Genomic DNA, 23946 nt, shown 5'->3' on the forward strand with positions numbered 1-23946 from the left:
TTTTACATTGTACACGTATCTTTGTAAATTGCCGACAAATTTTCTTCAAGGTAGGTGTCGCATTTCTGACATTTCAAAGAAGAAAATGTATGACGCTCTATTCAATTATTTTTTTCGAACTATAAGGTTTTGCGTGGTGCCACGGTTCAAAAAAAAATTGTATCAAGTTTGCCATTAGCGGTAGGTGAAGTTGATAACGTTCATCCAGCGTCAATGAACTCCAAAGATTAAATGGAAAGGAAAGCTTTGGAGGATGCCAATCGGAGCATAGACCTGGGAACCAATCGAAATTGGAAATAAGAAACCGTTTCTTGGTACCAGGAAGCTGTGTCCAGTTCTGATAATGTAAGTTTTGTTTAATGTTTCAGAGACATTGTTGTTCTTTTCGGAAAGTATGTGATAGTGTTTATTTCCGATTGTATAACGTCTAAATTATTGCGAACACATTAACAGGCTTCATCAGTATTTTTCTATTTAATTGTGTCTTTCAGTGAAGCACATATTTTAGTGTGTTTATAACATGTTTTCCCATTAAGTAGCCAGGTAATATCCACTTTCAATCTGTAGGACGCATATTATCATCTAAACCGGGGAGGAATAACCACAGAATATACACAATATGGTCAGTACCTGAAACATATTTTGCAATATGTAGCACTGCTTTGATTAACCTATAAATGTTTATTTTATAAATTTCGTTAGGTAATTAGGGAAGCGCAAATTTAAATCTATAGGCATATACTTAAAGATTTTTTTAACCTTCGCAGTATTAGAAAATATTGAATATTTCTTAGTTTGATTTACCAGCTCACTGTATTCGTGTCATAGTAATTTTATGGTCCAGGTTTACTGTACGGAACCACCAGACTTGTAAAATTTACAAAATAAATGTGTAATAGTATTTTCATAGATTAATGTGTAAATACTCTCATACATATATGATGTGTAAACATATATGTTGTGTTCTCATCTGTGAGGCGCTTATATACGAAAAAAACATTAATAAAATTCGAACCTGTTATGCTCGAATTTCCCCATAGTGTAGCTAGTAACCACAGTATAAAAAGTGAAGTAACTGAAATAAATGTGCTAACTCATGGCACGTAACTATAAAAGTGGCCGAGAGTTAAGGGAGCTACATAATTGTGAAATTCAACGTTAGTACTTTGGATCACAAATATGCAGATAATGACAACATATCAGAATATTACCCATAACGTCTTTAGTAACGTACAAGTACATAATTCAACACGTAAAGTAAGTAATTTTATACCATATACCACGACTGATGCTTATGGACATTTCCTCACTAACGCTCGTACCCCCTTCTGCGCTCCTACCCCGACTTGGTTAAATAGCATTCACGTTTTTTAGTAGCCACCTAGCACAATTTCGTCTGTATCTGTTACACAATAGTTCTTATCGTTTACGTACACTAAACCATACTGAAAGTGAATCTGTACAAAGGAATACAAATCCACATCCTAAAATGATTGTTTAAGACATGCAAAGTCGATTTACAGAAAAAGAAGTATGGGTAACCAGAGCAAGAGTAAACGCCGGGGCAACAGTTAAAATATTATTTACGGAGAAGTGGTCGTCGGTAAACAAGCAAATGTTGAAAACTGGTTCGGCATGACACATATCAGAATGGAAAAGGAGGGGATCCGTGTGGGTGCAGTGTGAAAACCAGCAGAGTGGAAAGTTTGTTGCAGAAGGAAAACAGTAGAAGTTTCGTAGATACGTGTCACAGTATGTAATGCAGATTCAGTTCAAGGTACAGAACTGGAAATATTTCGTGAAAAAGCTGTATCGGTTCGTATTTCTTATCAGTGGTATGCAAAAGCAAAAGTGCTCAGACGGGAGATAGCGGTTAATGATTGAAAGATACCTGAGGCGGGGCAAGTGTGAACATTCACTCTTGGCCCTTGTAGTAAAGTTGGGCAAAGAAAATATAGGAGCAAACATATAACAGTGAATAAAAAACATTTGCAGAGGTAAGAGAGAAGTTGGCGGCCATAGACTACTAACAATACGTTTGCATTATCGTTTAGAATTTAACAGCCTGAGCTGTTGAGCACATGCCATGTCGCACGGGAATGTCGACTGGGAATGAAGGATTATTAAAAAACGCTAGAAACAGCAAATAAGCAATTCGTATCACAGTCATCCACACAACCACAAAACACCACTCACCAATCAAATATACCTGTACCGGATGGCATGGATATGCCCTGCCAATTCTGTGGGAAATTGTTTCCAGATACCCTAAACGGTGAATTGTGGATTTCCTATATCATATGCAAGTAGTGGGTTCATGAAGAATGATCCAATTTTGATCAAAGGAAGTCTTTGTACGTGTGTGATCACTGTGTAGATATGTAGCACCGCACGTAACATTTTAGTGCTTCGTGACAGATGTTGACGAACTGATTTATCCTTTTTTCATTCATATTTTGTAATTATAACATCTATGATGTACAGTACAGTAACTTTTGTTGGCAATTCCGTTTGACACTAATCTGTTTGGGATTTTATAACTTCCTTAGTTTCATGTAACAAGTAATGCGTACCTATGATTCAGTGTGTTTCTGGGTGTTTATGTCTACGCTTCTATGTTTTCATTCGATTATCCACTGTTGCCCCAATCGTTGTTTACTCTTACCCCAACACATGGGTCAAGAGTACAAAAGTTTTTCCTTTCTGAAAATTATGTTATTTCTCTGTATCCTTTGCTTGCTTTGTCGCAATTAAACTGTATATCGTCGGCGGCAATTCAAAACCTGCTATGTGCATTTTGCAGGAGAAGCGAAAAACAGTATCCTGGTTAGCTTTTTGGCTTTATAAAAGTGATGTTATAAGTAATATTTGATGCTGCACGTAACTGGTACCTTCTCAAGTTACTTGAAAAGGTATCAAGTTACGTGCAGCATCAAATATTACTTATAACATCACTTTTATAAAGCCAAAAAGCTAACCAGGATACTGTTTTTCGCTTCTCCTGCAAAATGCACATAGCAGGTTTTGAATTGCAGCCGACGATATGCTATTAGAGATAACAAACAGGTTTTCACATCAAAGACATATGGTGTTTTTCTTGGTCACCACTGCACCTCAATTCTTTTATTCACAAAAAATGTTCACTCTTGCCTGGTTGCCCATATACTGTATATACATATGTACAAAAAATTTGCACTAATTTTTTTTCTTAAATTTAATCTTCTACCCAATAATTGTTACTTTGAAAATCTTTATTTATCGTACGTAAAGTTTCTACACTCTAATTTCCTTGTAGGAAAACCTTTATGATGCCAAAATGTGCATGTTTATTAAAAAGATGTCCATTAAAAAGTGTGTGCATGTTTTTTAAAGTTAAGTTTAAATAAGTAGGTAGGATTAGGATATGTTAATACATGTATGTGTATGCCTTTAATTGCCTTAAAAACGCAGTTTAGTGTATATTAATGCCATAACCAGGTAGCCTTGAAGTAAATGTGATAATGAAAGTATAGTAAAGCTATGTAAATGTTGATATTGTCTCTGCGCGAACCAAAATAAATACTGTAAGAAATAGCATACTGCAATTTCAATTGTAGTTGTACGTAACAAGCGTAAGAAGTAAAAGGCTAAAAGTATATCTATAAGTAAAATGAATGTGTGCATAGCTGCAGTATCGTGTGAACAGTGGTGGATTCCAGGGGGCGGGCGATCGGGGCAATAGCCCCCGCAGAAGAGGAAACTTTCTTATTTTATATATATGTAAATAGGACCAATCCCAGAGTTTGGACCTCTTAATAGTAGCAGTATTCCAACCCACCGCCCCCCACAGAAGTCCGTCCTGGATCCGCCCCTGCGTGTGAATGCAGTAATGAAACTTTTTTGTGCGAAATAAGACGTGGGTTTGGTCATTAAATAGTTACTTAACACAATAGGGTACAATTTTAAGGAAATTATATATTTTTTGTTCAAATTAATTAATAATTTCTGTATTCAAGAAATTTACTGTTTATTCGTAAGAAACTTGATTTCAGTAATATTCTGTACATTTTAAAGTTTCGAAAACGGCGAATACTTCAGATATTGTTTAAAGTTGTTTTAGGCCCTATATAGAATAGAGTAAAATACCAATATTACGTGCTAATTCATTATTTTGTTTTTCCGATATACAATCTCATGTAATGTTTCCTGTAAAATTTTAGCTTTCAACGAATAAAATGTTAAGTTTAATTTAATATTTAATTTATTAGTAGAATATAAGTTGTCCATAATATAGAGTTTATATAAAGATTGAATAAGTATCTGAAAACCAACCTTATTTTTATTATAAAGTGAAATTTCAGTAATTCAATATATTGGTCACTTCATCTATATATAATTGAGAAAATCATTGGTTTGTCATTTGCCATATTCTTAGAGAGCCATCTGACCAAGCTAAAAATTGTAATCCTGCTTTCAAGCCCATTTGGTCCTCAAAATTGTTAGATCGCGGTTAATTTCATTTTCTTTCACACTTTTTTTTTGTTGCGCAATGAAGAAATTTTCACCTATTTATTTATTTATTTGCAATTTTCACATTGGTTTTATTTATTTATTTATTTATTCAATATTTCGTATTGAAGTCGAAATGGATACGTTTGAGTTCCCCTTTTTGAATAGTGGAGGGAATTGGTAAATGTGGTGTACAGGGCCGAATCCAGGAATTTCTCAGGGGAGATGCACCAACCAATAACTACCGGTACATTTGAAAATTTTAAAATACCTTTAAGCATTTGTAGTGTGATTGTCGAATTGCCCTAGAAATGCTAAATGTCTGCTCTTGGTAATTTCGTTTCCCTCAACCTTCAGAAAATTGCCCTAACCTATTGGTTTTGCAAAACTTCGCTTTCTTTTGGGCCCAGACGGAAACATGACAGCAGAAATTTTCGGAAAGTGTTGATATTTTTACTGATAGTTTCACGTTTTTGGTAGTTTATATTTACAACAAAGGGGGTTGCATTAAATCCGGCCCTGGTGGTGTACATTATATGTACGCATCAGACTTTATCTGTTCAATGTTCACGTAGTGTACAGTGCTTTCCTCGATCCAATCACTAAACGAAAGTGTATATCGTAAATTATTTTAATTTAAAACGAAGATTTGCATTTTCTTTCTTGTATTTACTTAAATACAATATTTCGGCCCACTATTCACCCCATGCTTATTTTTATTTATTTTTCTCACTCATCTTGAGGTAAAAGATTTGGCTTCCTGTTGCCAGCATGTGGGTTACATTGAAGCCACAACCAAAGAATCACTATAACATAAATTGATACAATGTTAACACAATTGTATAAATCCACGTCTTTCCATATTTAGATGAAAACAAAGAAGTGTAAGTGCATTTACAAGCAGTTTTAATTCAATGAATGATAAAATAATTTCATAAAATTCGGTGCCTCAAATGCAGTTTAGAAGATATGGAACGAGGAATTGTCTCAGAATTAAATTTATGTGTCAGTAATGCGAGAGAAGATCGAATGATTAAACTCTGAAAAGAACTCATGCACTGTTAACTCAAGTGAACACGACTATGAACATTGCAGGAACTTGAAATAGACATTAGTGACAGAACATTGACACCTTCAGATCAACATAAACAGCAAGATCACAGTCTATTGCTTACAGTCAGTCAACTGAAACTGAAAGGAAAACAATTACACATAACCAAATGAAATTGAAATATTGAAGAAGAACATACGGACATTAAAGAAAGTGCATAAAAGGTCGTTCAAAATATTGTAGCACTCTTGGGTAATGGCAACAATAAATAATGAAATATAATTAAAGCAGCAGACAAATGCACTAAAAGAAATGGAAAGCAAAATTGAAGATTTGGATCATACAAGAAATACTTATGACTAAACTAAAGATATGTAAAAGTCTAGAAAAAAATGAATGCGGAAACTATAGAATCGGATTTCAAAGAACAAAAATGATTCAAATCAATTGAAAATAAATGTAATATTGAAAAAAATCTTAAAGATAGAGAATACGTTAGAAAGCACGAAGTTTGATTGTATGGCCTTACTAAATATTGAAAAGGGCATAAGATGGAAAGAACATGAAGAACTCTGCTAGAATGAACTAGATGGATAATCATTAGAGAATGAAAATTAGGTATGAAAGTATTAAACGAATACTAATGGATAACTAGAAAAAACTATTGCAATTTAGACAAACTGCGTCTGAAGTAAAGAATACATGAGGAGAACCGTTATAGAAATTAAAATACCTAGCAAATAGTGCACTGTATAAATTAACAAACTCAATTGGAAAACTAAAAGAATTTTCGTCAGCACTATTAATTCCCGTCCCTCAAAGGAGAGATATATAAAAATGGAAAGAACATAGAACACTAATTAGTGTAATGCGTATCTCTAAAATGCTAAGAACAATGGGTTATGACAACATATAAATGAAAATAGTCTCCTAAAGATAAATTTATATTCAAAAGAAATAGAACTATTGAAAGTATTTGACACGACGTTATGGATAAATACGAAGATCCTAACTACTTTCATAGACACAAAAAAATGATAATGTTAATTAGAACATAATGTTTAAAGCTCTTAGAAACTTGAAATGTCCATTAGAGAGAAAAATAATTGAAGACCAAAAATATGAACAAAAATAGGAAATAGTATTAGGCAAGAGTTTGTTTTATCTTCACTTCTTTTCAATCCTTACGATAAAACATTAAAAGTTCCCTCCCAAAAGCATTTAAGAATACAAGGGTTGTTACATAAGTCCTAAAGCAATCCAAGAAATATTAGAAATAGACCCGTAATACTTTTAGATCGTGTTTATTGATACTAAATTCGTAATCGACATCGACTTTTATTCTGTTGTTACAGGTCCAGAAAGCAGAATAATGAGCAAAGTGTGACCAAATGAAGAAACTGAAGTAAGAATTGTTATTGAATATCTCCACAACAAAAGTTTAAAGCAGCAGGAGATTCACGCCAACTAGGTTGCTACTTTAGATAATAGTGCCCCTTTATATGCCACAATGAAGAAATAGGTAGCTAATTTAAGAGGAGGAGAACCCCCATTGAAGATAACACTCGACCAGGAAGGCCAGTGGAAGCACTAACTCAGGGGGACATTAACAAAGTGCATGAAATCATCATAAATGATCGGCAAATGACCATCAGACAGATTGCTGAGACAGTGGACTTATCAACTGCAAGCTTTGACGGAATTATCACCCAGTATCTGCCCCGAATGAACAAGGTTTCCGCAAGATGGGTGCCAAAACGTTTAACACCTGACCAAAAGCTCACCAGACGCAACATTTTAAGGGGCAATTTTCGTCTCTTCTGGACAAATACAGATGCCTTTCACACTCGATCCGTGACAGTAGACGAGACCAGGGTCCACCATTACCAACCAGAGTTCAAACAAAGTTCAATCAGTTGGAACACCCCTCATTTCCCCGCCGAAGAAGGCCAAGTCAGTGCCCTGAGCTGGAAAAGTGATGGCATAGTTTACTAGGATTCGGAAGGGATAGATATGATGCATTATCTTCCAAAGGGGCGAACAGTGAGTGGGAAGTACACTGGGACTGGCAAGAACTATTCATTTGTTGTATGACAGCTGTGTGACAATATTCGGCCAAAGCATCTGGCAAATTGACAGCAGATCTGCTTCTCTATCATGACAATGCCCTTAGCCATAAGTCAGTCATTGGAATGACAGTAGTTCAGGATTGTGGCTATAGACTGGTCCCTCACACATCTTATTTCTCTGATTTGGCACTTTTGACTTTCATCTCTTTCCAAATCTCAGAAATAAATTCTCATTTTGGAACTGACGATGACATCATGCATGCCGTAAATGAAATTGTACACGCCTTCGAGCAATCTTTTTTTACCAGCTGCATTAACGCACTTGAACATAGATGAGTAAAATGTGTTGACTTGTCATGTTGAAAAGTAACTCTCTACTTCTCCATCCATTAACTCTCTGCTTCTCCGTTCATAGATGACCTTGGGACCTTTGTAACAACCCTCCTAACCTGCATTTTGTTAGTTCACTTAGCACTTGACACAGATTTGATAGCAGAGAATAAGAACGACTTAGAGACGTTATTTAAACATGCAAATGGCAAATAAATTAATTAAGTGTCCCATTAATTTCAATAAAATCAAACCTAGATTGAACGTGTGAAGTTTAGGATAAAACAGAATGTATCTAATTTGAACACATAGATGAATCTCCCAGTTTAACTAATTTATTAGTTTAGTATTCCTTTTAGCTGCACTGCTATATGAATCGCGAACCTACAACTTGCGTTTGCATCCGAATCACATGAGATTCTACCGGGAATCGAACCCAGTTCTCCCGCGCTAAAGATGTGTATTTCTCCTCATTCAAGTCAAGTAATTTAGATATCTAGGAATCTCATCTTTTCTGATGGAAGATTGAGATAAATCACAAATACCTGAAGCTTAAGAACACTTTACTCAAGGAAACGGATCCATTGATATTTAAGGTAATATCTCAAAAGCTTAATGAGCAGTAACTGGCACTTACTTTGCAGAAACTTACTTTGTACTTGTTTTATGTTTCGGATCACAAAATACAGTCTGTTAATTGAAAAAAAATGAAATGAAATCTTTAAGTTTAACGTCCCACGGTTATGCCGTCTGTTAATTGAAATAAGATGGGTAGTATTATAGGCAGTTATTTAGTAGCAGAAAACACGTGAATCATTTTAAACATACATATAGCGTGAAAAGGGCACTTTTAAAGTAAAGCTACAGAGTGTAATGCACCTGACAAAAGTGTGTTTTTAGTATTTGTCGTTTTTTACACTCATCCCCACATTCTGCAAATCTCTTGCTTTTTACGAACGTATTCCCCGCAGGTCCAGCACCTTTCATAAGTTATGACTGGGTGCCTTTCGCACTTGCTTCTATACGCGTACCCACCATCACATGAGCTTATAGTGGCTCAGTGGTAGATCGCTCATCTCTGGCGCAAGGGATGCCTGATTTGATCACTGCTCCCGATAAGTAAGGTTTGTGATGGACAAACACCAGGTTCGTGGGTTTCCTCGAGGTTCTCCCGTTTCCCGTACTTAAGTCCTTCCACCATTATCATCCATCTCTTCTTCACCATCTCTCTTAACCTCGGTGAATAAACGTGTGATGTTGACCTTCCCTCACAAGGAAAGCTATCCAACTGCTCGACAGATATTCCATTGAAACTTGCACAAGTGGAAGGACATATTGAAAGATGGAAATATGCTTACTCGTATGATTCGACACGTCCTAGAACAGGAAGCAGAATGATCTTCCCCAATAGTTCCTGAAAGTTATGTACCCTGGTCATACATGCCAGAATGTGATACATTGGAACTTTGTTTTCTCACGAAGACAAATATTGTTAACTCAAGATGATAACAGTCAGTGGGGTTGGGATCTCTGGTAAGTCATCGATGCTAATCGATGTCAAATGGAACACGATACGCGATCGTAAGTTCAAAACGAACACGTTTACCGGTGGAGAAACATGACACGTTGAAAGCACAACACAAAAATTGCTTTCTATGATTATTGTTATTATTATTATTATTATTATTATTATTATTATTATTATTATTATTATTAGCAGCAGTAGTAGTAGTAGTAGTAGTAGTAGTAGTAGTAGTAGTAGTAGAAGAAGAAGAAGAAGAAGAAGAAGAAGTATGATTAGCATTATCAATTTGAGCAGTGTGTTGAGCAAAAATAATAATAATGAGAACAAGAAACGAAATGTATTGTTGGGTCCGTTAAGTAACGAAGGACTGCGGTCCATCTTGAGTGTCCTATTGCACTGCTATAAAGTTTTTAGAATCCACAAACAACCATACTCCAACCGGGATTCGAAGTCGGGTTCCTTGAGTCGTTGGCTTGACGCCTCTACCAACACGAACATGAAGTCGGCAATAAGACACAAAGATGACAAAGAAATAATAGTAATAATAATAATAAAATTTATAATAAGCTAGTGGGTGATATTGGGGTTTCCATCGAAATATGAACGGGCCCGGAGAACTATCTACAACTTAATTGAATGTAATCGGAAGTGATTTCTGAGCAGCAGAAAGAGGTCGAAGAGCTGGCCAAATAATGTATTCGGAGTTGTCAGGCCATTATAAGCATGAATATATGCAAGTTGATCTCACTCCCGTTTGGAAATCTCGGACCGTAAGTGGTCGCAGGGCAGAATGATTCACATATTCTGGTACTCAGGCTATAAGGAGTATAATGATATATAGTTTGACCCAACGTCCGACTGGTCACTTCCAAAGATACGAATTACGTAACGTTGAACATCATCGCCGTCAAAATTGCCTTGGGCAGCAAGACAGAAATGAAACGGTTCCTGTATTCATGCCACTGTTAAATGCGGCCTCGAAGCCATGCTATATCAGCAGTCAGAACCGTTGGCGCTTCGCGTTGTATTTAGGCACCTATGTGATAGCGGCGACCTTTCAGCTTTAGCTTCATCTTCGGGAAAGTGAAGAAGTCTACATGAGCTGAACATGGTGAGTAGGGCGGCTGAGGAAACGATAATTATGTTGTGGTTTGGAAGAAACTCACGAACAAGGAGTGCTCGATGAAGATTGTAAGTATTGTTTGGCTGCTTGGTCTTAATAGCGACATAATGTCTCACGGATGTCCATACTCTTGCACTCGCTGCGAAACAGTGTTTCAAGGCGAAGGAGCAGAAACATCATGGTTTCAAAGATGGAATGATGGCTAGATGCTTTTGTGTATTTGTGGAAGCGAAGCATTTCCATTAACACTTGGTTTGTCAGTATCTTACTGGCAAAGTCCTGCTTTGATGCAATCGCCACGAAACTTTCAGGTCTCGAGAAGCACGTGAACAAAATGCCAGGCGCCACTTTAGGTATCGCGCAGTCGCTCATATCTCGCTGAACAGGGGCTATACAACCATGCACACGCCCACAACGGACCAAAATCTTCACATGCCGTACAGAGACGTCACTTCACAGCATGGTAATGTGGTGGGAGAAGGCAATGCTGCCAGCAAAGGTCTTGAGTGCACCACGAGCAGGTAATAAGGCACTGAACTCACAGGAAGGAGTGTTACAGATGTCATGCACAGCAAAGTTTATGTCTAATACGTTTCGGAACGGGAGAGACGTATTCTCTGCCATGTACCCTGACGCCTTCTACGAATAGCGTAGCATAGACTGGTATTGTGATTCACATAATTCATTATAGATGAAAGAATGGAGCCTCAAAATAAAACGTTTGTCATGTAGTTTGAAGGCAGGGTCCTCATCGAAATGTATATACTCTTCCGTGCGACACGCAAACAGCTTATACTGGCCAAAAATATATACATCCAGAGGTTGGCAGTACTTCGTGGCGTTAGGTGGTATGATCATTGTCTTCATAGCAAGGTCCTTGTTGCCAAAGGCGTTGGCAGGCAAACTCTTGTCGGTTTGACCAGACCAGGCATCCAATAACAAAAGGAAAGGCCCTTGTATTTCCAGTTTCAATACCTTACGCACCCAGGTCAATACCAGAGATGTTGACATTTTACCACTTGTACTGCAGTCAAATTTGATATTGAGTGGTTTGTTGTTTTGTAGTGTTTCCAAAACTCGTTTGTCAAACTTACCACCCGATTCTTGAAAGCAGATGTACAGTTTTTTCACAAGGTGTCCTGACATCGACAAGAGCACCTGAATGGTATAAGAGTGAGTAGTAGATGCAACGCGTGGTACGACAACGTCGGTTGACTTCTCCCCAGTCACTGATAGCGTCTTATTAGATGTGAGTTCGTACTAGAATTGACTTTGGTCGGTATGGAACACCGTGTGGGCATCAATTGAATTGCCGTTTACATAGTCCATAACCTCTTGTACAAACTCCAGTGCTTTGGTTCCCACAGTATTGCCCATAGTAACATTTCGTCTGGCAACGAACCGTGTGATCTTTCGCGATGATTGTTTATAGTGGCCTTTGAAGTGATGAAGAAAATAAGTACTTGCTTTAAAATTGGGGATGCCCATCGGCTTGTTTGTCCACGACTTTAAATACCAGTAGTGAATTTACAGTCACATGTAATGCGCCTCCTGAAATTTGGAGTACATATACTGGCGAATTCATGTAACTTTATGTTTCTTTGTCCCACCTCCCTCCAAAGTCGTTACAATTCGCTTGTACTTTGTCCGATGTTTACTTGAACTTTCGCGCAGTTACTGCTATGGATTTTTTCGTAACTTTCACATTGTCATGAACACTCTGCCTAGTGTTCTGTGAGAAGTATTCGTGAATACTTTTCTGTTTCACTTTCGGCGGGGGGAATGGCACATATGAACTAGCACTGGATTCCATTTGTACGGGCGAATCTGACATATCACTTCCTTCCACTCCTGTGCCCAACGTCCCATCACTTTCCTTGTCACTATCACGCCATAGTCTGTCGTTCCCACATGGCAGTCCCTCCTTCGATATATTACTCCAACACGTTGAACAATTCCTGTGCAATACGCTTGTCAATGTTCGTTGGAGCAGTAGCATCTATTGTGTATTTCTGGGTAACTTCCGTTACTAACATTTGTACCACAGCATGAGGATTACAAGCCATAGGGCTAATCGCACCACACTTATTCCTCCACAAAACTAGTTATTAGCAGTCGAACAGGCCCACGCTGTATCACGCTACTTCCAGCAATGGTCACTGCCATACAACATGGACGCCATCTACCAGGTATATGCCCTATCACCCATTAACCGAGTAGCATCAAGAAGCCTTGAACTTGATCGCTTCGAATGGAGAATATAGTCTGTACAAATTACTGTACTTCGTAGCGAGTTACAGTACTATTACTCTCACTCCGACTACTCATAATAATAATAATAATAATAATAATAATAATAATAATAATAATAATAATAATAATAATAATAATAATAATAATAATAATAATAATAATAATCCTATACCAGTAGTTCTCAACCTAATTCCTATCACGACCCCAATTTTATCACATCCTCTTGCCAGCGACCTCCTTATAATTTCTGGCTTGTAATAAGCTCGTGTGGGATATTTAATATACCTATTGCGGAGATCTCACAATATCCATCTAATTCTATAATAGTAGAATTCATTTGTTGCATATAGTGGATACAGTAACTTCCCTAAAAGCGAATTGAATAAGATAAGTTCATTCATATTTCAAATATCGAATCCAATCCATCGTACCGTTTCAAAATGAAGGCTATTTGAAAGTTTTAAGACTTCATAACTCCCTTAATTTGGGAACATATGATTAAAAAAATAATAAAGTGCATTTGCATTCCTCTGGTATTTCAATATGCAGTTCTCATTAGTTTCATATCGCACATCTTTTATTTAAATTGATTTTAAACCAATTCTGCAACTATTGAAAATGTTTTACATTTTCTTTCTTCCTTTTTAACTTCTTTCTTTTTCTTTCATGTCTTTCACAATTACCACATGATTTTGTATATCGGGAGATTATATATATATTTAAAGTATGAAACGATCTACTGATAACGGACAGTATTGTACAGAATAGTTTTACCGGATAGAAGTTCAGCTGAAAGAGAGTTTAATTCATATATTTAAATACCAAAATGTAAATTAAGAAATATATTGCTATCATTTGGGAAAAAAATGTAAATGTACCTAGGTATATGTAGGTACTTGTATCAATGTATTCTTCAAATAAAAAAAAAGATTTTAACTTAAAAAATGTTGTTCTTGATAGTGTGTATACATTGTGTATCAGAACAGAATTCAAAAAATTATTTAAAAAATATTTTTCAGTATTAGTTTCTAATTAGATTTATCTCTTTCGCTTATCTTCGCGACCCCCAGGTTGAGAAACCCTGTCCTATACTATTTTTTTCTTGCCAATCTTGTGTTCGTGTGGTTTGAGGCGTAAAGCCAGTGACACAAAGGTACCGACATCGAATCCCGGCAGGGGTATGGTTATTTGTCGATTCTAAAAACTTTATAGTAATCCTACAGGACACTCAAGAGAGGCCAAAGTTCTTCGTTACGTAACAGGCTCAATAATACATTTGTTGTGTTCTTATTATTATTAATTTTACTCATCATACTGCACATATTAATAATACGAATCCTACTCCTTCTCCTGCTACTTCTTCTACTCCTACTACTACTACTACTACTACTACTACTACTACTCAATAATAATAATAATAATAATAATAATAATAATAATAATAATAATAATAGTCGTATTATTATTATTATTATTATTATTATTATTATTATTATTATTATTATTATTATTATTATTAATCATACTAATAACAACAATAATAATAATAATAGAAAGCCATTTTTGTGTTGTGCTTTCAGCGTGTCTCTTTTCTCCACCGGGTAAACATGTTCGTTTGGAACTTACGATCGCGTATCGTGTTCCATTTGACATCGATTAGCATCAATGACGTACCAGAGATCCCAATCACCACCGACTGTTATCATCTTGAGTCAGCAATATTTGTCTTCATAAGAAAACAAGTTCCAGTGTATCATATTCTGGCATGTATGACCAGAATAAATACCTTTCAGGAGCTATGGGGGAAGATCATTCTTCTGCCTGTTCGAGAACGTTGCGAATCGTACGAGTAAGCATATTTCCATCTTTCAATATGTCCTTTCAATTGTGCAAGTTTCAATGGGATACTCTTTGAGTAGTTAGATAGCTTTCCTTGTCAGAAAAAAAAGCACTGGCTCCTTAAGTAGACCCAACAATGCGACCCTCGCTCTGCCTCCAACGGGATACATAATGTTATCAGGAAGTCACTATACCTAGTACAAGTTGGTGGATGTTTTGCACACAAATAATAGCTTTATGCAATATCGATTTGCACTCATAAATACTTATTGCATATGTTTCATTAATGTGTTTTCTTCATATTATGTTGCTTTCTTGCATTATTGTTGTCCCAGGTTTCTCAGTCCATTTTTCTTCGGGTGCCCATGTGTGGAATGCAACTTTATACTGTAGTTCCTGATTATAGTCGATTCCAAAGAAACTTTCGAAGCAAACAGTAGAATTTCATTTTTTCCCTTTTGTATAAATGTTTTATGATATATATAATAGAAGTATCTCTTCACTTGTTGCTAGCTGATAAACTGTAATGAATGAATAAAGTTTTCAGTTTTACACCCCACACAAATAGTCCAGACAATGTACGTAAAAAAGAAACTTTACTTTCAACAAATTGCAATAGCAATGAAACATGCACCAAAATGAAGCTGAGCACATTCTAAGCAAACCTGAAAAAGTCCTTAATAATATTCAGTCTGGAACGTCGTTAAACCCAATATGGCCGTCTTTGGTAGTCATTTACGACAGACATAATAACAAATGGAGTAATTATGTGACTTTGTAACAAAATTACAGGCTCAACATCCATGATAAAAGTTGGTCACCATTATATGTCCTTTCGGATGAGACATTGAACATACCGGTAATGTAAAGGGTGTCTCAAAAGTCCCCTGATTAGGGTAACTGTGTTATAACCACTGTTCCAACAAAATATAAGAGAGTAAGTAAACCGTCTCCAAATATGATGTTTTCAATCTAAAGTGAAGGATTTTTTTTTTTTTAATCGGACGAGCCGTTTGTGCTGCACACTCTCTTGCGCCCAATATTGAATGAAAATGCAACGTTGCCATTTACCGGGAGGTGGATAAATTTTGTAAGAGTATGATGTATGGTGGCATTTTTGAAATGCGGTCTGGCCATCGACATGATAGCGTAAAAGACAGTAACTTTATTCACTTATGTTGTGAGTCCCGGTAAATGTCAACTTTGCATTTTCATTTAACATTGGGCGTATAAAGAGTGTATAGCCCAAACAACCCGTCCGATTAAAAAAAAATCCTTCACTTTAGATTGAAACATATTTGAAGACGACTTTCCCTCTTACATTTTGTTGTAACTCTGATAACAACAGTGTGACTATGTGAATTTGAGTCAAATCAAAAAAGATATACAATCTAGAATACCGTCCGATGAAGAGACATTTGCAAGTATTCTGTGTTCAAATTTGTCAGCACTTCATTTTGCTCTTAGCTGTTTGTTTTGTGGTAAGCCTGATAGATATGACGGTAACTGGAAGGATCGCTGTCCAATTCCACTAAAACTAATACTTTTCAAAGAGCTTCTCCGTGGCTAAGCGGTTAGCGTACGCGCCTTTGGCGTGGAAGACCCGGGTTCGATTCCCGGCGGGAGCTCATGTGGTTCGGATTCCACATTAATCAGTAGGTCCACGTCTCATATAGCCTCGCTGTTGAAAGGGACGCTAAACTAAAATCAACTCAACTAATACTTTTCAAGAAACAATATTGAAATTAAGTGAAGAACGCAATGATGATTAGGCCATGACTGTAAAAAGTTGTATTGAATGTGCCAGAGATTTGTTTCCAAAAGACGAAGTGTACCACACTACTTGCAATGTAAATTTTAGAACAGGAAAGGGGACCCCGGGAAAGATGAGGAAGCGGATGTCATCAGGTGAATACGAACCGAAGAAAAAGGCAGACCCATGCAGACTGAAAGATATTATGCTTTCTTGCAAGTAGTTGAGTATTTGGGGAAGCAGGTTACCATGTGTGATTTATTAAAGGTTATAGAACATGATCTGTGCTATTCAGAAGAGCAAACTCACTCTGTCAGATATATGCAATCTAAACTATTGGAATTATTTGCAGAAAGAATCACCATAACAGAAATACATGGTGAAGCAGAGGTGTTACTTTCAAAGAGATTTCTGCTAGAATCCTTCCAGACTTTTATGAGGAGAACATCAGAAAAGATACTGCACCTTAGAATATGAAACGCAATACCAGTGACGGTACAGGGTATCCAATAGAAAGCGGGAACCAAAAACATGGTGCATCTGCAAGTCCAAACAACCTATGGTGGAGGTTGCATCAGTTTTGGTCGAGCTAACTGGATAATACACTGACCCAAGGAAGCGATTTTGGTTTCAATGTGTGCAACTGTTCCGATCTCTTTTCAGAAATACTCTTAACACCTCAGGAAAAATGATATAGCACTTTCAAGATTGTACCCGTCAGTGGAGGGGTAGTGCTATTTTGATGTTTCCATGGACTTCATTGCACACTTTTATTAATTTTGCTGCAGTTTGCGCTAATCTCAACTACTCCTCCACAATACTTTTTATGTTCTCCTCATAAAAGTCTTGAAGGATTCTAGCAGATGTCTCTTTGAAAGTAACAACTCTACTACATATTTCAGTTATAGTGATTCCTTCCCTGCTGTTATCGTTCATCTGCATGTACTGCTACTCTGGCGACTTTGGCTGTAGTCGTCATTTCACTACACTGCTTACAATCTTGGCTGCAATTAGCAGTTCTTGTACAGTATCGAAAATGTATGCACTGCTTGCAGATTGTGTAGATATTCTGAATATTTCATTTAGTCATTATTGTTGGGATATATTCTCTTCACATAGACGCGTCTCGTTGTTATTTGGGAATTCATCGTATTGTAATATCACAACAATAATAATTAAATTGTAGGGTCTAATCCAAACGTTGGAATCGTTGGAAAATGTTGGCCCATTTGGGAAGTCTCCATCTCACTTGCGGGAAAACTCCTAAATATCGAAGGTTCGAAGTGATGAGAAGAAAACAATAGCTTAGAGAAATATATTAGAACGTTATATATGAAACTATGGAAACCTCGTCACCAAACGTAAACGTCTATAAATATACAACTCAATCTATCATAAATCAGAAAAATTAAATTTAAGAACTAAGATTTCAATAGGTGAAAGTTTATATTTTGGTTCAATAACATATACCAGGTAAGTACAATTCTCATTATTTATTTCCTGTTTCAAAATTATTACAGTTAGCTGATTATTGTCGCCGATAAATAAATATGTTATAGAGTAAATGTTAATATATATATATATATATATATATATATATATATATATATATATATATATATATATATATATATATATATATATATATATATATATATATATATATATATATATACAGTAGAGCGTCGATTATCCGAAGTAATTGGGGGACATGGGTTTTCGAAAAACTGGTTTGTTCTTATAATCGAACTGTACATGTTTATTTGACAAAAAGAAGTACTGTACAGTAAATTTATTCATAAAAACAGGCATCTCTTTAAGTATTACAAAGTAACATACAAAGGCAACTTTAGCGGGGCCGGTCAGCAGTGCCTTATGAAGGCCCCATTAGAAGCAATGTTCCGCCAGCGGGCTCAGTGCGGCGACTACTGTGGGAAACTTGGTTTGGGAGTGAGGGGGACGATGGGCGCTAGGGTGGGAGAGTAACAGGTGCAAGCGAGCACACAGTTCGGTTAAGCGGTCGTTCGGTTGACCGACGTTCGGATAATCGACGCTCTACTGTATATATATTAATGAATCCCTCTTCTTCATTTCAGGTATACGACGATCTACACCTCTTCCCATCGGATCCAACATAATATGAAGTGGTAAATATATATTTTTATTTTTCCTTCTTTCTAGTATATATATACTACTGTTTTATTTATTTTGATTCATTCTTACTTCCTTTACTTTATATCTATATTATTATTATATCCATTATATATATATATATATATATATATATATATATATATATATATATATATATATATATATATATATATATATATATATATATATATTCCCATTCGTAGATTAACCTAATATATATTTTTCTATCTTTCAGATCAATCACTTGCACCTAGACATATTTGTATTCCGATTATGAACAAGAGATGCATATACAGTGGGTCAAATAAGTTTCCGTACACCAGAGATTGGTAATTTCAAAATGTTATAATATCTTAAAATAAATAAATACTATAACCCAATTACATTAACTGAATTTGTTCGTGTCTACTTGTAAATTGTACACATTATAGTGATGGTATTGAATACACCGATAGTATAACTAACGATTCAAATTAAGTTGCTGAAAATTGAGATCAAAAAATGTTTCCGTACACAACACAAATACAAAAAGAATTAAGCAAAACACCACCAAACAGTGTTTTCAGTGGCTACAGATAATACTAGCGCGCTCTATTAGTGATAAATTACTACTGCAGTTAAATTTGGGCACGGAAGACCTACAGAGGCAGTAAACCGACTCGTCAAAATAGAAGTGCCAATTCGAATACGTGAACTAATAGTAAAATTAAGACAAGAAGGTAAATCTCTTAGAAACATAGCAGAGATAGTAAAGAAATCACATTCTATACTACAATAGATTCTAAATAGGTGTATTGCAACAAATAGTTGCAAAGATCGACCGTGCAATGGCCATTTAACAAAGCTAAAAGATAAACATAAATGTGTTATTTTAAGAACTATCCAAAATGAACCCAAAACAAAAGCTCCAAAACTAGCTTGTGTGCTTGAAACTGACTATGGTGTACAAATGTTTCCGAAAACAGTTCGCACTGTCATCAGAAAAGCGAGCTACAACTCTCGCGTAGACATAAAGAAACCATATGTTAGTAAAGCAAACGCCAAGAAATGTGTAGAGTTTTCAAAAGCTCATGTGGACAAGCCAATTACCATCTGGAACTTTGTTTTATTTAGTGATGAAAGCAAATCCAACATTCATGGATCCGACGTAAGAGTTATTGTGTGGAGGAAGCCAAATATGCACATGGAACCGAAACATCTGTATTCTACTGTGAAGCATGGAGGCGGTGGTGTGCTCTTCTCGTGGTGCACGAGTGCAGTTATATTAAGAAATTTAGATTTTATCGAAGGTACAATGGACTAACATGTTTACTTAAGCATTTTGAAACAGAATCTTCACGACAGCGCAAACGAACTGAATATGGGAGCCTCTTTTTATATTCCAGCAAGATAACGACCCTAAATATACTGATCGAAAAGTGAAAGAGTGGTTGTCATATAATGAGCCGAAACAACTTCATACTCCTCCATAATCTCCTGACTGTTATCCTATTGAGCATCTGAGGGATGAATTAGGGATGTGCATTAGGAAACACAATATTAGAAACAAGGACTAGTTGAAAAATGCATTACGATAAGAATGGAGGAACATCTCCCCTGCAACTACACCAAAGTTGGTCACTGCAATGCAAAAACGAATGCGAGAAGTACTTAAGGCCAAATGAGGCCAAATTCATCACTAACTGCGGTCGAAACGCAAAGTGGTGCCCCTATTTATATGCATTTCTTTATGTGTACGGAAACTTTTTTGATTTGTAATATGGTCAGTATTTCGTGCGTGTTTGATTTTCTTCTGAATTATAGATTCCAAATGTTTTTTTTCTTATGAATATGCTTATTATGGAGTTCTTTGTAGAAAACTCAAAGAAATTATTGTTTTCTTTCTGTAGTTTGTAAGATATATTACAATACATAACCGGAAAACATATGTACGGAAACTTTTTTGGCCCACTGTATATATGTACCTGCATTATTCAACTTGAAGATCATTCCTAAAATAAATTGTTAGCTGATGTTCCATGTCCATAGCTTAACTTAGATTAATAATCATTTATAATACACGATCCTGAAGATTATACATATATATTCATAGGTTAGTAGTTGTCATGAAATCTATGTATAAGAATTTCGGAATAGCTATTGAATTTTATTTACAGTTAAATACTTTGTTTTACATTTTGTAATATTCTTTACCTCATTGTAGATATGGCGATGGACATTGAGGGAGAGAAAGTCTCTCCGAATCTGCTTTTATTTAGCAATGCATATAATTATTATATTCTAAAACTCACTATCTTGCATTTCAATTATAACTCCGCTTTATTTATTTTATATTTTTTCGATTAGAAAAATTTATATAGGCCCTATATTAAAAGTTTTTATCTTTAGATGCGTACCAAAATCCTTATTGCCAATTTACATATCCTGTAATGCACTATGGTGCAAGTCTAGAATAGCGGCACATTATACCCAAATACTCAACTACTCACAAGAAAGCATAATCTCTTTCAGTCTGCATGGGTCTGCCTTTTTCTTCGGTTCGTATTCACCTGATGACATACGCTTTATCATCTTTCCTGGAATCCCATTTCCTGTTCTAAAATTTACATTGCAAGTAGTCTGGTACACTTCGTCTTTCGCAAACAAATCTCTGGCATATTCAATACAACTTTTTACAGTCATGGTTCAATCATTATTGCGTTCTTCACATAATTTCAATATTGTTTCTTGAAAAGTATTAGCTTTTAGTGGAAATGGACAGTGATCCTTCCACTTACCGTCATATCCATCAGGCTCACCACAAACAAACAGTTAAGAGCAAAATGAAGTGCTGATGAATTTGAACACAGAATACTTGCAGATGTCTCTTCATCGGACGGTATTCTCGATTGCATATCCTTCTTGATTTGACTGAAATTACATACTTCCTTCGGTATTCTTTATGTACTTTTTTCTATGTTTGGCTGTCAGTGCAGCTGCTCATAATTCACTCGCTTTCTGAATTCCTTGGCATTCCTTCTGAGATAAATACGATTAAAATCAGTTATAGTTCAGTATTCAACCATTCAGCCATTTGAAAACAATAACCACAAACAGAATTGCATATACACTTACAAGAAGCATAAAGGACCTATTATGTGTAGATAATGAATAAAGTACAAGGTGTCTCAAAAGTCCCCTGGCAGGGTAACACTGTCCTTATCAGAGTTACAACAAAATATAAGAGAAAAAATCGTCTCCAAATGTGTTTTCAATCTAAAGTGACGGATTTTTTTTTTTTTTTAAATCGGACGAGCCGTTTGGACCATACACTACTTATACGCCCAATGTTAAACGAAAGTGCAACGTTGACATTTACCGGGACCCACAACATAAGTGAATAAAGTTACTATCTTTTACGCTAATGTGTCGATGGTTAGCCCCCATTTCAAACATACCATCATACATCACACTCTTACAAAATTTATCCACCTCCCGGTAAATGGCCATTTTGTCCTCTATAAAATACAATAAGTTTCCTGAAGTATGCCAAATGTTGATTGGATAGGAAGACGGTTGTATTCGCTCAGTGAAATTTGACAACACAGATTAGAGATATCCAATATGAAGTTCCGTATATACTCCTCATTCTAGCTTTGAAATTAATTTGGAGTTGTTAAATCCTCGTCCAACTTTGTTTCTTAGATCATTGATTTATATGGAGAATTTTGCGTGTTTTTTTTTTTTTTTTTTTTAATGAACTAGTTTGATTTTACTGATTTCTTCTATGTAAATGTTCCTCATTTCATGAAAAATGTTACAAATAATTTTCATGTTTACTAATCAACTTTAATATAAGTAATATTAAATATGTATATAATGAAAGTTAATTATGAAAAAACAAGGGGCATTTGACTACACTTGAAGAAGAAATCAGTAAAATCACAACAATAAAATCCATATCATTCAGAGACAACAGAAAATAATTCCCCATTTAAATAAATGAGCTAAATAGCAAATAACAGTCTGCACCGATAAGTAAGTAAAAGATAAAAATCAGACCAAAGCGAAATGGACTTATAACTGAATCGCTGATTTGAGAAATGCCGTAAGTCAATAATGCCAAAAAATACCGTAAGTCAATGATTTGTGACGTTTCTCAACTTAGGGACACTTGTTGCAGCTCAATATTGCTCGAACTATTAGCGTGACTTCTGACATATCACATCCCAACAGTGTAGCTACCCTTCAGGAATCAATGCTGTATGCAAACGCATTTTCGGCATATGGATAACTTATGACGTTTCTCAAATCAGCGATACAATTACAGTAACGGTAATATATCACTCCATTCATCTGATGAGATATGAGTCACTGGGTTTGAGAAGCGAGAGTCAGAAAAAGGTGACAAGTTTGACACCACTACTATAAAGAAATTATAAAAATTATTTTTTAGTTTCACGTCCCGCAATTATGCACCGATGTTAAAGGAGACAGTGATGATGATATGGGAGACAATGAAGGAAGTGGGATGAAATGACAGAACCCACGTTCACAGCGTTTGCTCACCACAAAGTTTACTTGGCGAGAGTTAGGATCGAACCAGAAACCCTATACACCAGAGGTGATCGCTCTACCACTGAGCCAACCCGGCCCGCAAAACAAAAATTGATTAATTATTTTCTGTTAATTTATTTGCAAGATAAATCATATTCTTTTATTTCTTAACTATCCAATCAATTACGTATGCTTCTATTCGTATTTATGGTCGTTATTATTTTGCAGAGACCGAAGAAATTCAGGAGCACCAGTAGATGACTTGAATGAACTTAAAAAATGACTCGAAACTTCCAACACTTTATACAAGTTATGTAAATCAATTTTATATGTAAATAATGACGTTTGTAAGTATATAAAACTTTTGTAAATAAATTTTATATTTAACTTTTCTACGTTCGTAACAATTTTAGAAAGGAAACTTCAATAAATAGCATTATATAAGAAGCTAAACTGTTTTCATTCAACTTATCATTATTACAGTTATTGCTTAGAATATATAGATAATTTTTGTTAATATTTCATGATCACATATAACATGCTTTCACCTCTTAAGCTTATTATTAAAAGATTGAGACGAACTGAAATTATTTCTACACGTGACAGACTGGTTGATCTGGTTGGCTTTATTTAGTATAATGCTTCATGTGAAATTCATTTTTATTTTCGTTGGTTTTCGGTTATTACTTGAAAGTTTTACAATTAAACCTCTACCATACTTTTTTAAAAATTTTATAGAAATATTATGTATACAGTGATTAAAAGCAATTATGATTTGTGCAATATTTTGATAAAATACAATAGAGGTTTAATTGGAAAATCTCC

General features: G+C 35.6%; 1 long non-coding RNA gene across 1 annotated transcript; it reads left to right on the forward strand.

The window, feature by feature from the left end:
* Window positions 1–17801: 17801 nt before the first annotated feature.
* On the forward strand, window positions 17802–23465 carry LOC145681567 (uncharacterized). Its single transcript, XR_014130817.1, has 3 exons — window positions 17802–17904; window positions 18528–18578; window positions 23350–23465. It is a non-coding gene; the product is annotated as an uncharacterized LOC145681567 (long non-coding RNA).
* The last annotated feature ends 481 nt before the right edge of the window (window positions 23466–23946 follow it).

The sequence above is a fragment of the Thermobia domestica genome, chromosome 3 (genome assembly GCF_964235325.1).
Source record: "Thermobia domestica chromosome 3, izTheDome1.hap1.1, whole genome shotgun sequence".
Lineage (NCBI taxonomy): Eukaryota > Metazoa > Arthropoda > Insecta > Zygentoma > Lepismatidae > Thermobia > Thermobia domestica.